Source organism: Ranitomeya imitator, chromosome 3 (assembly GCF_032444005.1).
Source record: "Ranitomeya imitator isolate aRanImi1 chromosome 3, aRanImi1.pri, whole genome shotgun sequence".
NCBI lineage: Eukaryota > Metazoa > Chordata > Amphibia > Anura > Dendrobatidae > Ranitomeya > Ranitomeya imitator.
In genome coordinates, this window is record NC_091284.1 from 682,816,015 (window position 1) to 682,829,808 (window position 13,794).

Here is a 13,794-nt window from a genome sequence, read left to right on the forward strand (position 1 = left end):
AGTCCAAATCTGCTGCAACCTGTCCACCACAGTATCCACACCAGGACAGTCCGAAAACTCAACCTGTCCTGAAGAGAAACGAGGATGGAACCCAGAATTGCAGAAAAACGGCGAAACCAAGGTAGCCGAGCTGGCCCGATTATTAAGGGCAAACTCAGCCAAAGGCAAAAAGGACACCCAGTCATCCTGATCAGCAGAAACAAAGCATCTCAGATATGTTTCCAAGGTCTGATTGGTTCGTTCGGTCTGGCCATTAGTCTGAGGATGGAAAGCCGAGGAAAAAGACAAGTCAATGCCCATCCTACCACAAAAGGCTCGCCAAAACCTCGAAACAAACTGGGAACCTCTGTCAGAAACAATACTCTCTGGAATGCCATGCAAACGAACCACATGCTGGAAGAACAAAGGCACCAAATCAGAAGAGGAAGGCAATTTAGACAAGGGTACCAGATGGACCATCTTAGAAAAGCGATCACAGACCACCCAAATGACTGACATCCTTTGAGAAACGGGAAGGTCAGAAATAAAATCCATAGAGATATGTGTCCAAGGCCTCTTCGGGACCGGCAAGGGCAAAAGCAACCCACTGGCACGAGAACAGCAGGGCTTAGCCCGAGCACAAATCCCACAGGACTGCACAAAAGTACGCACATCCCGCGACAGAGAGGGCCACCAAAAGGATCTAGCCACTAACTCTCTGGTACCAAAGATTCCAGGATAACCAGCCAACACCGAACAATGAAATTCAGAGATAACTCTATTAGTCCACCTATCAGGGACAAACAGTTTCTCCGCTGGGCAACGATCAGGTTTATTAGCCTGAAATTTTTGCAGCACCCGCCGCAAATCAGGGGAGATGGCAGACACAATTACTCCTTCCTTGAGGATACCCGCCGGCTCAGATAAACCCGGAGAGTCGGGCACAAAACTCCTAGACAGAGCATCCGCCTTCACATTTTTAGAGCCCGGAAGGTACGAAATCACAAAGTCAAAACGGGCAAAAAACAACGACCAACGAGCTTGTCTAGGATTCAAGCGCTTGGCAGACTCGAGATAAGTCAAGTTCTTATGATCAGTCAATACCACCACGCGATGCTTAGCTCCTTCAAGCCAATGACGCCACTCCTCGAATGCCCACTTCATGGCCAGCAACTCTCGGTTGCCCACATCATAATTTCGCTCAGCAGGCGAAAACTTCCTGGAAAAGAAAGCGCATGGTTTCATCACTGAGCAACCAGAACCTCTCTGTGACAAAACAGCCCCTGCTCCAATCTCAGAAGCATCAACCTCGACCTGGAACGGAAGAGAAACATCTGGTTGACACAACACAGGGGCAGAAGAAAAACGACGCTTCAACTCTTGAAAAGCTTCCACAGCAGCAGAAGACCAATTGACCAAATCAGCACCCTTCTTGGTCAAATCGGTCAATGGTTTGGCAACACTAGAAAAATTGCAGATGAAGCGACGATAAAAATTAGCAAAGCCCAGGAACTTTTGCAGACTTTTCAGAGATGTCGGCTGAGTCCAATCATGGATGGCTTGGACCTTAACCGGATCCATCTCGATAGTAGAAGGGGAAAAGATGAACCCCAAAAATGAAACCTTCTGCACACCAAAGAGACACTTTGATCCCTTCACAAACAAAGAATTAGCACGCAGGACCTGAAAAACCGTTCTGACCTGCTTCACATGAGACTCCCAATCATCCGAGAAGATCAAAATGTCATCCAAGTACACAATCAGGAATTTATCCAGGTACTCACGGAAGATGTCATGCATAAAGGATTGAAACACTGATGGAGCATTGGCAAGTCCGAACGGCATCACTAGATACTCAAAATGACCCTCGGGCGTATTAAATGCAGTTTTCCATTCATCGCCTTGCCTGATTCTCACCAGATTATACGCACCACGAAGATCTATCTTAGTGAACCAACTAGCCCCCTTAATCCGAGCAAACAAATCAGATAACAATGGTAAGGGGTACTGAAATTTAACAGTGATTTTATTAAGAAGGCGGTAATCTATACACGGTCTCCGCGAACCATCCTTCTTGGCCACAAAAAAGAACCCTGCTCCCAATGGCGACGACGACGGGCGAATATGCCCCTTCTCCAGGGATTCCTTCACATAACTGCGCATAGCGGTGTGCTCAGGCACGGATAAATTAAACAGTCGACCTTTTGGGAATTTACTACCAGGAATCAAATTGATAGCACAATCACAATCCCTATGCGGAGGCAGGGCATCGGACTTGGGCTCATCAAATACATCCCGGTAATCAGACAAGAACTCTGGAACCTCAGAAGGGGTGGATGACGAAATTGACAGAAATGGAACATCACCATGTACCCCCTGACAACCCCAGCTGGACACCAACATGGAATTCCAATCCAATACTGGATTATGGGCTTGTAGCCATGGCAACCCCAACACGACCACATCATGCAGATTATGCAACACCAGAAAGCGAATAACCTCCTGATGTGCAGGAGCCATGCACATGGTTAGCTGGGTCCAGTATTGAGGCTTATTCTTGGCCAAAGGTGTAGCATCAATTCCTCTCAATGGAATAGGACACTGCAAGGGCTCCAATAAAAACCCACAACGTTTAGCATAATCCAAGTCCATCAAATTCAGGGCAGCGCCTGAATCCACAAACGCCATGACAGAATACGACGACAAGGAGCATATCAAGGTAACGGACAGAAGAAATTTTGACTGTACAGTACCAATGGCGGCAGACCTAGCGAACCGCTTAGTGCGCTTAGGACAATCAGAGATAGCATGAGTGGAATCACCACAGTAGAAACACAGCCCATTCAGACGTCTGTGTTCTTGCCGTTCAACTCTGGTCATATTCCTATCGCACTGCATAGGCTCAGGTTTAATCTCAGGTAATACCGCCAAATGGTACACAGATTTACGCTCACGCAAGCGTCGACCGATCTGAATGGCCAAAGACATAGACTCATTCAAACCAGCGGGCATAGGAAATCCCGCCATGACATCCTTAAGGGCTTCAGAGAGACCCTTTCTGAAAATGGCTGCAAGCGCAGATTCATTCCATTGAGTGAGCACGGACCATTTTCTAAATTTCTGGCAATATAGCTCTATCTCATCCTGAGCCTGACAAAGAGCCAGCAAATTTTTTTCTGCCTGATCTACTGAATTAGGCTCATCGTACAGCAATCCAAGCGCCAGGAAAAACGCATCGATATCACTCAATGCAGGATCTCCTGACGCAAGAGAAAATGCCCAGTCCTGAGGGTCGCCACGCAAAAAAGAAATGACGATCCTAACCTGTTGCGCTGGGTCACCAGAGGAGCGAGGTTTCAAAGCCAGAAACAGTTTACAATTATTCTTGAAACTCAGAAATTTAGTTCTATCTCCAAAAAACAAATCTGGAATAGGAATTCTCGGTTCTAACAAAGAATTCTGAACCACAAAATTTTGAATATCTTGAACTCTTGCCGTGAGCTGATCTACACATGAAGACAGACCTTTAATGTCCATTGTAACACCTGTGTCCTGAACCACCCAAATGTCTAGGGGAAAAAAAAGACAAATCACAGTGCAAAGGAAAAAAAAATGGTCTCAGAACTTCTTTTTTCCCTCTATTGAGAATCATTAGTACTGTTGGCTTCCTGTACTGTTATGATAGGCAATTCAGTAACACAATGTACATAGCGATCAGAGCACATACAGTGATCTGACAATAACCCAAAATAATAGAACGAGCTCTGAGACGTGGAAACTCTGTAGACCGCAATTCCTGATCCTCTCCAAACATAACTAGAGGCAGCTGTGGATTGCGCCTAACGCTCCCTATGCAACTCGGCACAGCCTGAGAAACTAACTAGCCTGAAGATAGAAAAATAAGCCTACCTTGCCTCAGAGAAATACCCCAAAGGAAAAGGCAGCCCCCCACATATAATGACTGTGAGTAAGATGAAAAGACAAACGTAGGGATGAAATAGATTCAGCAAAGTGAGGCCCGATATTCTAGACAGAACGAGGATAGGAAATATAACTTTGCGGTCTACACAAAACCCTAAAGAAAACCACGCAAAGGGGGCAAAAATACCCTCCGTACCGAACTAACGGCACGGAGGTACACCCTTTGCGTCCCAGAGCTTCCAGCAAAACAAATAGACAAGCTGGACAGAAAAAATAGCAACAAATAGCAAAGAAGCACTTAGCTATGCAGAGCAGCAGGCCACAGGAATGATCCAGAGAAACACAAGTCCAACACTGGAACATTGAGAGGAAGCATGGATCAAAGCATCAGGTGGAGTTAAGTAGAGAAGCAGCTAACGACCTCACCAGATCACCTGAGGGAGGAAACTCAGAAGCTGCAGTACCACTTTCCTCCACAAACGGAAGCTCCCAGAGAGAATCAGCCGAAGTACCACTTGTGACCACAGGAGTGAACTCTGCCACAGAATTCACAACACACAGCACCTTCTCCCAATCACTCACAGAATCATCCAGGTGTTCATTGGCAAACTCAGACACATCTGCACATGTGCCTTCTTGAGCAGAGGGACCTAGCGGGCACTGCAGGATTTTAAACCTTTATGACGTAATGTGTTACCAATGGTTTTGTTAGAATCAGGCTGCACTCAGATGTCGTCTGAGTGCAGTCTATAACGCCGAAGGCGACGGGAACAAAGAGTGGACTGTTAGAATCAGGCTGCACTCAGATGTCGTCCGAGTGCAGTCTGTTACGCCGAAGGCGACGAGAACAAAGAGTGGACCCACTGGACCGTGGCACCGAACCTCCCCTGAGCGAGCACTCCAGAGTGGAACCAACCCCTATGCAGGGACTGTTAGAAGGCAAGCACAGGGAAAACTAGTACCACGGAGGCCAGGACCAGGGATCGGCTCCAGGAAAAGGAAACAGGGAGAAAAACGGGGAAAAACAGAAAGGGAAGAAGGTGACGGAGGAAAACCTGGGTGAGAAGTAAAGGAGCTGAGGAACGGACTGAGGAAAGGGAAAACACAGGAACTGCGGAACACAGGAGCAGGAACTGAAAGAGAAAACAGGAGAACAAGAGGTTAAACAACACAGGGCTGGAAAGGCACAAGACTGGGAATGCACAGGACTGGTAAAGCACAGAAAACTATGTGGCCTAACTAAAGCAGGAAAACACAATAATCAGGCGCCTCCACAAAGGGAGGAGGGCCAGAAATACCTGAGGCCAGACTTTGGCAGGAAGTACTTCCGGGTCAGGTCATGGAGGGATAGAAGAGCAGAAGGAGCGCGCGCGGTCAGAGCCTACTGCGCCTGCGCAACCCACAGGAGCGCGCAGCTGAGTGCAGGGAGGATGCGCGCCGGGATGCAAGCACCGAGCCCCGGAGTGAGGAGGACGCAGCAAGGACATCAGCTGACCTGGACTCGGCGGCAGCAGGAGGAGCACCAGGAACAGGAGCCGAGGTAACAGGTTTTCTTGGTGACATGTAGTTTCAGGCTGATCTCTCACCTTTCTCATGATCAAGGATACCCCACAAGGTGAGATTTTGCATGGTGCCCCAGATCGATGTCGATTGACAGTCATTTTGTATTTCTTCCAATTTCTTACTATTGTACCAACGGTTGTCTCCTTCTCACCCAGCGTCTTTCTTATGATTTTGTAGCCCATTCCAGCTTTGTGCAGGTCTATGATCTTGTCCCTGACATCATTATAAAGCTCTTTGGTCTTACCCATGTTGTAGAGGTTAGAGTCTGACTGATTAATTGAGAAAAAGAGGACCTGACACTCAACTTAAGTTTTAAACAGCACTGAATTTATTCGTAGTACCAATAAACGTTTCGGTCACAGGAGACCTTCATGAGTTACGTACTAGTGAGGTTGTATAAGATATGCATAGGAGTTGATCATACATCCGTGATCACCTGCTCTTATTGCTTAGGATAGAAGGTCCATCTAGCCAGATGGAGAAGGGGATTATGCTTGGAGGTCAGGAGGTACCGAGTGAGACGCAGAGTCCACCGCTAGTCAGTCTCGTGGGTATGTGTCATGGTGTGGGAACCTACCTGTGCACCTTATAGTCCGGTTCACTATGTATTGATTTAGGCCTTCGCCGGATTTTTTTGGAGAGTCTGAAAACTATACATTTTTGGAAAGGTTATAGTATAAGCAATACGAAAAACAATGTTTCCATTTGCCCCGAGTCCCACGTGACCGCCATATTGGATTTGACAAAATGGCTGACGTAAAACCAATTTTCGTTAATATCTCAGCTTATAAATAACATAAAAATAAAATTTGACAGCTAAACATACATTTTAGGGCTAAGAAATGCAATATTACTAGTTGCAGATGTGTTTTAGATATTTACTACAGCAGTTTTTTATAATTAATTAGTATTGACATAATAATACATAATGACAGGAATCACATGTTTTTTTTTTCTTTTATTACAGGAGTTGAACATGACAGACAAACCACAAGCTACTGAAGTCACTTGTGAAGGTGAGGCACCTATCAACTGGAAGCTATGTATGCTCTGTCAGTCTTCCAATGGCAATGAGAAGTTGGTGCAAAATCCTCGGATACAGTCTTACCAGCGCGTTTTGGACATAGTAGCAGAGAGGGCAAGTTTACAAGATGGCAACTATGTTGATATCCATCGACGGATTAGCAACAGGAAAGACACAATCGCTACACATCAGGCAGTCTACCATCGAAGTTGTTACACAAATGCAATTAACAACGACCAAATACAACGAGCCCGGGACCGTTATGCACATGCATTAGCTACTGGTAGCCACATTACCAAGAAACGAGGATTAAAAAGAGGACGTGCTGAAATGGACGAATCAGGTTCATTAACATCTGACTCTTCATCACCATTCACGAGGTCACATACATGGCCACTGGATAAGGAAAAATGTTTCTTTTGTCAGAACGATGAGAATGAGAAGCTTTATAATGTGAGGACAGTCAACGCAGGGAAATCGTTGAAACAAGCTATTGAAACATCAGATAATTTAACACTGAAAACAAGACTGAACACATGCATTGCACCAGGGGATGCACATTCTATTGACGTCCGGTACCACAAAAGCTGTTGGACAAAGCATGTTTTTCATGGACAACGAGAACGTAGTACCAACAGAACAGACCACAAAGAACCCTTATTACAACGTGCAAGTCTGCTAGAGTTGATAAACCTAGTGGATATTCAAACACAGAACCAATCATATCTATCTATACAAGATATCGAAACCACTTATTTGAATATGCTTGGTATAGAAGGCGTGGAAAATCACAAACCTACATTCACTAGAAAGTGGCTCAAAGAAATTATAATGAATGCCTTGCCACATCTGAAATCCTGTCTTTCAAAAAACAGAAGGGAATCAGCAGTTCTTTATTCACCAGAAGCCTGTGAGGAAATCATGGTTAATTCTGCAATGGAATGTCGTAGTGATGATGCAGACAACATGCAGACAATCTACAAAGCAGCACAGTTAATTAGGAAAAGCATTGCTAATTTTACAACGGAAGTCAATGATAAAAACACCATAACGGTCACTAGTGACATAAACGACATTCCAGCAGAATTATATTCCGCTATCCGTTGGATCATAACAGGGCCGATTGACAGCCTTGAAACTCAAAGAAGGACCAAAATTGTTGACCGAGCAGCACTCACTATGAGTCAGAACATCATGTATGAATTCAAATCAAAACGCCAGGTCAACTACAAGCCAAAAACCGAATCATCAGTATTCAGACAACCCAACGCACGAGAAAACCCACAGGTCCTGGGGCTAGCTCTGACTGTTCATCACACAACTCGCGATAAGAAATTAATGAATCTTCTTAGTTCACATGGGTTTTGTGTTCCCTATGGCCGTACCCTACGAATGGAAACTGCTTTGGCTAATGCTGTTGTAGAAAACACCCGAGAGTTAAAAGGTCTTTACGTGCCACCATTCTTGAAGAAGGGTACCTTTGTGTTCTTTGCAGTTGATAACACAGACTTTGCAGAGGATACCCCTGATGGGAAAGGAACCACACATGGAACTATTACTGCTGTATATCAGCAAGTAGATGCTGTTGGAGAACCAGTTGCACCACCCTTGAAGATAACAGATGCCCACACTTTATCTGTCACTCCATACCATGTACATATGTTGCACTGTGACAAGCCAAAAGTACAACATACCCAAAGATCAGAACACTTTGTCACAAACAAGGAAATATCAGGTTCTTCCCAACTTTCACAATTTGGATGGATTGTTGCTACTGCTGTATCCAGAATGCAGCAACTAGAGAAAGCATCGAGCAAAATTCCTGGATGGTCAGGATACAACTCACTGTTGTCCGAAAGCAAGCGATTTACCAACGTTGGAGCCTTACCACTGCTACCAGAGCTAGCACACGAGTGGTCAACCTTGCTGACTGTGATCATGCAAGCAAGTGAACTGAGGAAGTTGACTGTTGGTGAAGATCATCCCACTGTTATTTCATTTGATATGGCTCTGTATGAGAAGGTTGTCCAACTTCTAGATGCAAGACCTGATCTGAAACGCACCGTTGTTCCACGACTGGGAGAGCTACATGTTGTAATGGCTGCCCTGCGCGCTCTGGGTACCTCTACGGAGAACTCGGGTATTGATGATGCATGGATAGAAGGTGATGTGTATGGGTCTGCAACAACAAGGCAAATACTGAAATGTACCCATTACAAGCGTGCTCTTCGTGCTCACACATATACATATGTTGCTCTGTATGAACTGTTGCTGGACGAGTTCTTCATTGATAATCCAGAACTAAAACAGGTGTGTTTGATGGCAACAGAGGGAATTGAAGCTGCCTGTTCTGAGGAAAACAAGAACACAAAAAGTAAGTCAGTGAAACAAGCAAGCACTACCCTACTAGAGGCCTTGACCACTGCTGACATAATCACAGTCTTTCAAACATGGGTGAAACAGAGATCCAAAAATGCAATGTTCAAGTCAATGATGAACTACCTACAGCGAGTGGAAACAATCCTTTTATTTGTTGCTGCAACCAGGAATGCAGACCTTGAGCTTCATCTTCAAGCCGGAGAGCAGCTCAGCAAGCTCTTCTTTGCATTTGACCGGATGAAATACAAGCGATTGTGGCCAAGGTATATCACGGACATGCATGACCTTAAAATAAATCACCCTCAAACATGGGAAGAAATGAAAGCGGGTAACATTTCAGTCACGAAAAGTGCTATCCCATTTGTATCCATTGGGGCGGACCATGCATGCGAGCATCTGAACAAGCTGATGAAAATCCATGCTGGCATAGTCGGCATCTCGAACAATGCCAATGCTCGTCAGAGATTCTTCATGGCCACACCTGAACTCTCCCGAGTTGTCAAAGAATATACCAGACAGTTTGATTTAGAACGTGACAAAACCAGAGAGCATCACGATCTTGGGCCAAGTGCAGTCAAGAAGTGTCATCATGTTATTGACAAGATTAAGGAAGCAATTTTGAAACATGGCAACCCATTTGCTGTTGTAGGTGACAAGTTGCACAATGTAATCACCCATGCCTACATCCCTGATGAGTATGTAAAAATGATCCTGAATGCAGATGAGACAGGTCAAAAGCTGTATGAAGACTATGTGTTGGCGCGAATCAATGGGGATGTTAGCCTATGGGCACCAGTAAAGAAGGAGAACAACAGGATGTTCATGTCGGCAAACAAGAAAACCACAGTAAAACTCCGAGACAAGACTGTTGATCTTAAGGAGACCAAGGACTTGTATGGAAGAATGATGGTTTTGGCAAGGTCCAACAGAGACATAAACCAGAAAGTGGCCATTGGGAACTACGAATTCACTCTGACCCCAAGAGCCTTTTTTGCTCCAGATGGTACAATGCTACCATGCCATGACAAATCGAAACTGATCAGTCTCCTTAACAAGTTGGTTATAGTAGAAACTCCACAGAAAGATCTGCAGCCAGAAGATAGGATGGACACAAGATCAGATGATCCAAGTCGCAAGATAGCCCTGGTAGATGGAATGGTTCTTCTGCAAAAGATGGCTAAGAAACCGGCAACACTAGTGACAGTCAAAGATCTCAGTTACTGCTTCAATGACAGGCTTATGTCTCTCACAGAAAATTGCGATGAAATAATCCTTGTGTTTGATACGTATAGGGAAAATTCTCTCAAGGATGCTACCAGGGATAAAAGAAGAAAAGGAAAGGCACCAATTCAGTACCAGGTCAGAGATGAAACAAACATTAATCATATTCCAATGAACAGGTTCCTTTCACATGACAAGACAAAGGCTGACCTGACCAACTATCTTGCTGCAAAGACTCTAGAGTTCAACAGTTCATCACAAAAACTGGTCATCACTTGTTCTTCAGGGTGTACCAGGAGCAACAAAAACTTAGTTTTCGACGACAACAATCACGAAGAAGCAGACACACTGTTGATCTACCAAGCTGTCTTGGCAACACAACGAAACCCACCGGATGCAAGGATGGTTTTCTTCTCCCCTGATACCGATGTACTGGTGTTGGTCATAGCTAACTATGACCTCATGCTGAAGAATACATCGATTTCAATGGTCTCTGGGATGATCGAGATAGAGCCAATAAGGAGAGTCATAGGGGCAGACAGAGCAAAGGCTTTGACAGCCTTCCATGCATTCACTGGTGCTGACACAACTGGAAGGTTCTCTCGAATTGGCAAAGCAATCTGGCTGCAAGCTTACATGAACGCAACACCAGATGTAATCAGTTCTCTGCAGATGCTTTCGACTGAAAAAGAAGTGAGCAAAACTATGTTGTCAACTCTTGCTACCTTCGTATGTTTTGCTTACTCTCCAAAAGGCATTTTTATTAAGAATATTCCCGAACTGCGATGGCATCTATTTTGCAAGCATATGGCAGAAAGTGACAGGTTACCTCCTACACTCGGAGCTCTAAAACAACATGTCCTCAGAGTCCATATCCAAGCCAGAGTGTGGGGACAAGCTAACATTGCTTTTCAGGATTCTCAGCTGGATCCCGAGAAGAATGGCTATCACAAAGGGTTGGATGGACAGTTGAAACCAACCATGACAGATGTTCTTCCAGCTCCAAAAGCAATAATCGAGATGATTAGTTGTCAATGCAAACATGACTGTTCTTCTTCAAGGTGTTCGTGCCGAAAAAATAACTTATCCTGTACCGATCTTTGTCAGTGTGACAGCGAGTGTATGAATGACGAGGACACTCAGACCAAATATGAAACTGATGATGACAGTGATGGTGGCGATATGTAAAGACACTCTGGTTGTTCAAAAGTTAAAAACATTAACTCTGCTTTTCGAGTTCGAAAATTTGTTCAAATATAAACCGATACAATTTGTAGTCGTATATAGAGTATTTATTTGGATACCACTGCATTTCTTAGTACTCAAAATGTATGTTTAGCTGTCAAAATTTAAGTTTTACGTTACTTACAAGCTGAGATATTAACAAAAATCGATGTAAATCAGCCATTTTGTAAAATCCAAGATGGCGGCCACTTAGGACTCGGGGCAAATGGAAACATTGTTTTTCTTATTGCTTATACCATAGCCTTTCCAAAAATGTACATATTTGAAACTCTCCAGAAAATTCCGGCGAAATTACATAGTGAACCGGGCTATTACTCAGTAGTGCTCACGTCTTGCTCTGACTGATTAAAATTGAGTCTGTGGACAGGAGTCTTTTATAAAGGTGACTATGTAAGACAGCTGTCTTTAATGCAGGTAACGAGTTTATTAGGAGCATCTAACTGGTTTGTAGAAGTCAGAACTCTTAATGGTTGGTAGATGATCAAATACTTATTTCTCACTGCAAAATGCAAATAAATTTATATAATTTATACAATGTGATTTTCTGGATTTTATTTTTGATATTCCATTTCTCAATGTTAAAACTAATCTACCCTTAAAATTAGAGACTGTTCATATGTTTTTTGTCAGTGGGCCAACTTACAAAATCAGCAGGGAATCAAATACATATTTCCCGCACTGTATAACCAGGTGTATATTATATTCCCTGAGGTTTATAGGTGCGGAATGAACATGAAATATATGTAGACTAGATGGTGGCCGGATTCTAACGCATCGGGTATTCTAGAATATGTATGACAGAACTTGTTCAGTAAATGTAAACGTAGCATATAACAGCCCACGTAGCATATAGCACAGCCCATGTAGCATATAGCACAGCCACGTAGAATATAACACAGCCACATAGCATATAGCACAGCCACGTAGCATATAACAACCCACGTAGTACATAGCACAGCCACGCAGTATATAACTGTTATGGACCTGGTGGTTAAGAGCACCCGGCACGACCTGATAGTTAAACTCAACAGGACAAGCTCTGGGATGTGGGAGCTCTGCTGACCGCAACCCCTAATCCTATCACAACAACTAGAAATAGCCATGGAGCGTTCATGACTCTCCCTAGATGCCTCTTCACAGCCTAAGAGCTAGCTAGCCCTAGAGATAGAAAATAAAGCCTACCTTGCCTCAGAGAAATTCCCCAAAGGAAAAGGCAGCCCCCCACATATATTGACTGTGAGTAAAGATGAAAGTCACAAACGCAGAAATGAAACAGGTTTCAGCAAAGGGAGGCCAGACTTACTAAACAGACAGAGGATAGGAAAGGTATCTTTGCGGTCAGCACAAAAAACTACAAAAGACCACGCAGAGTGTGCAAAAAGACCTCCGCACCGACTAACGGTGCGGAGATGCCACTCTGCATCCCAGAGCTTTCAGCTAGCAAGACAAAATCATGATAGCCAACTGGACAAGGAAACAATGAACAAATAATAACAAGCAGGAACTTAGCTTCTGCTGGAGTAGACAGGTCACCAGAAAGATCCAAGAGCGAACTGAACCAATGCAGGAACATTGACAGCTGGCATGGAGTAACGATCTGAGTGGAGTTAAATAGAGCAGCCAACCAAAGGATAAACCACGTCACCTGTGTAAGGAACCTCAGAAGCAGCAGCTCAACTCACAGCCACCAGAGGGAGTCCATGGACAGAACTCGCCGAAGTACCATTCACGACCACAGGAGGGAGTTCGACAACAGAATTCACAACATATAACACAGCCATGTAGTATTTAGCACAGCCTCGTAGCATATAACATAACCACATAGCATATAACAGCCCACGTAGTATATAGCACAGCCACGTAGCATATAGCACAGCCACGTAGCATATAACACAGCCCACGTAGTATATAGCACAGCCACATAGTATATAACACAGCCACGTAGTATATAGCACTGCCACATAGCATATAACAGCCCACGTAGTATATAGCACAGCCACGTAGCATATAGCACAGCCACGTAGCATATAACACAGCCCACGTAGTATATAGCACAGCCACATAGCATATAACAGCCCACGTAGTATATAGCACAGCCCACGTAGTATATAACACAGCCATGTAGTATATAGCACAGCCACGTAGTATATAGCACAGTCACATAGTATATAGCACAGCCACGTAGCATATAACAGCCCACGTAGTATATAGCACAGCCACGTAGTATATAACACAGCCATGCAGTATATAAAACATCCATGTAGTATATAGCACAGCCACTTAGCATATAGCACAGCCACGTAGCATATAGCACAGCAATTTAGCATATAACACTGCCCACGTAGCATATAACACAGCCACGTAGCATATAACACAGCCATGTAGTATATAGCACAGCCACATAGCATATAACAGCCCACGTAGTATATAGCACAGCCACGTAGCATATAACACAGCCACGT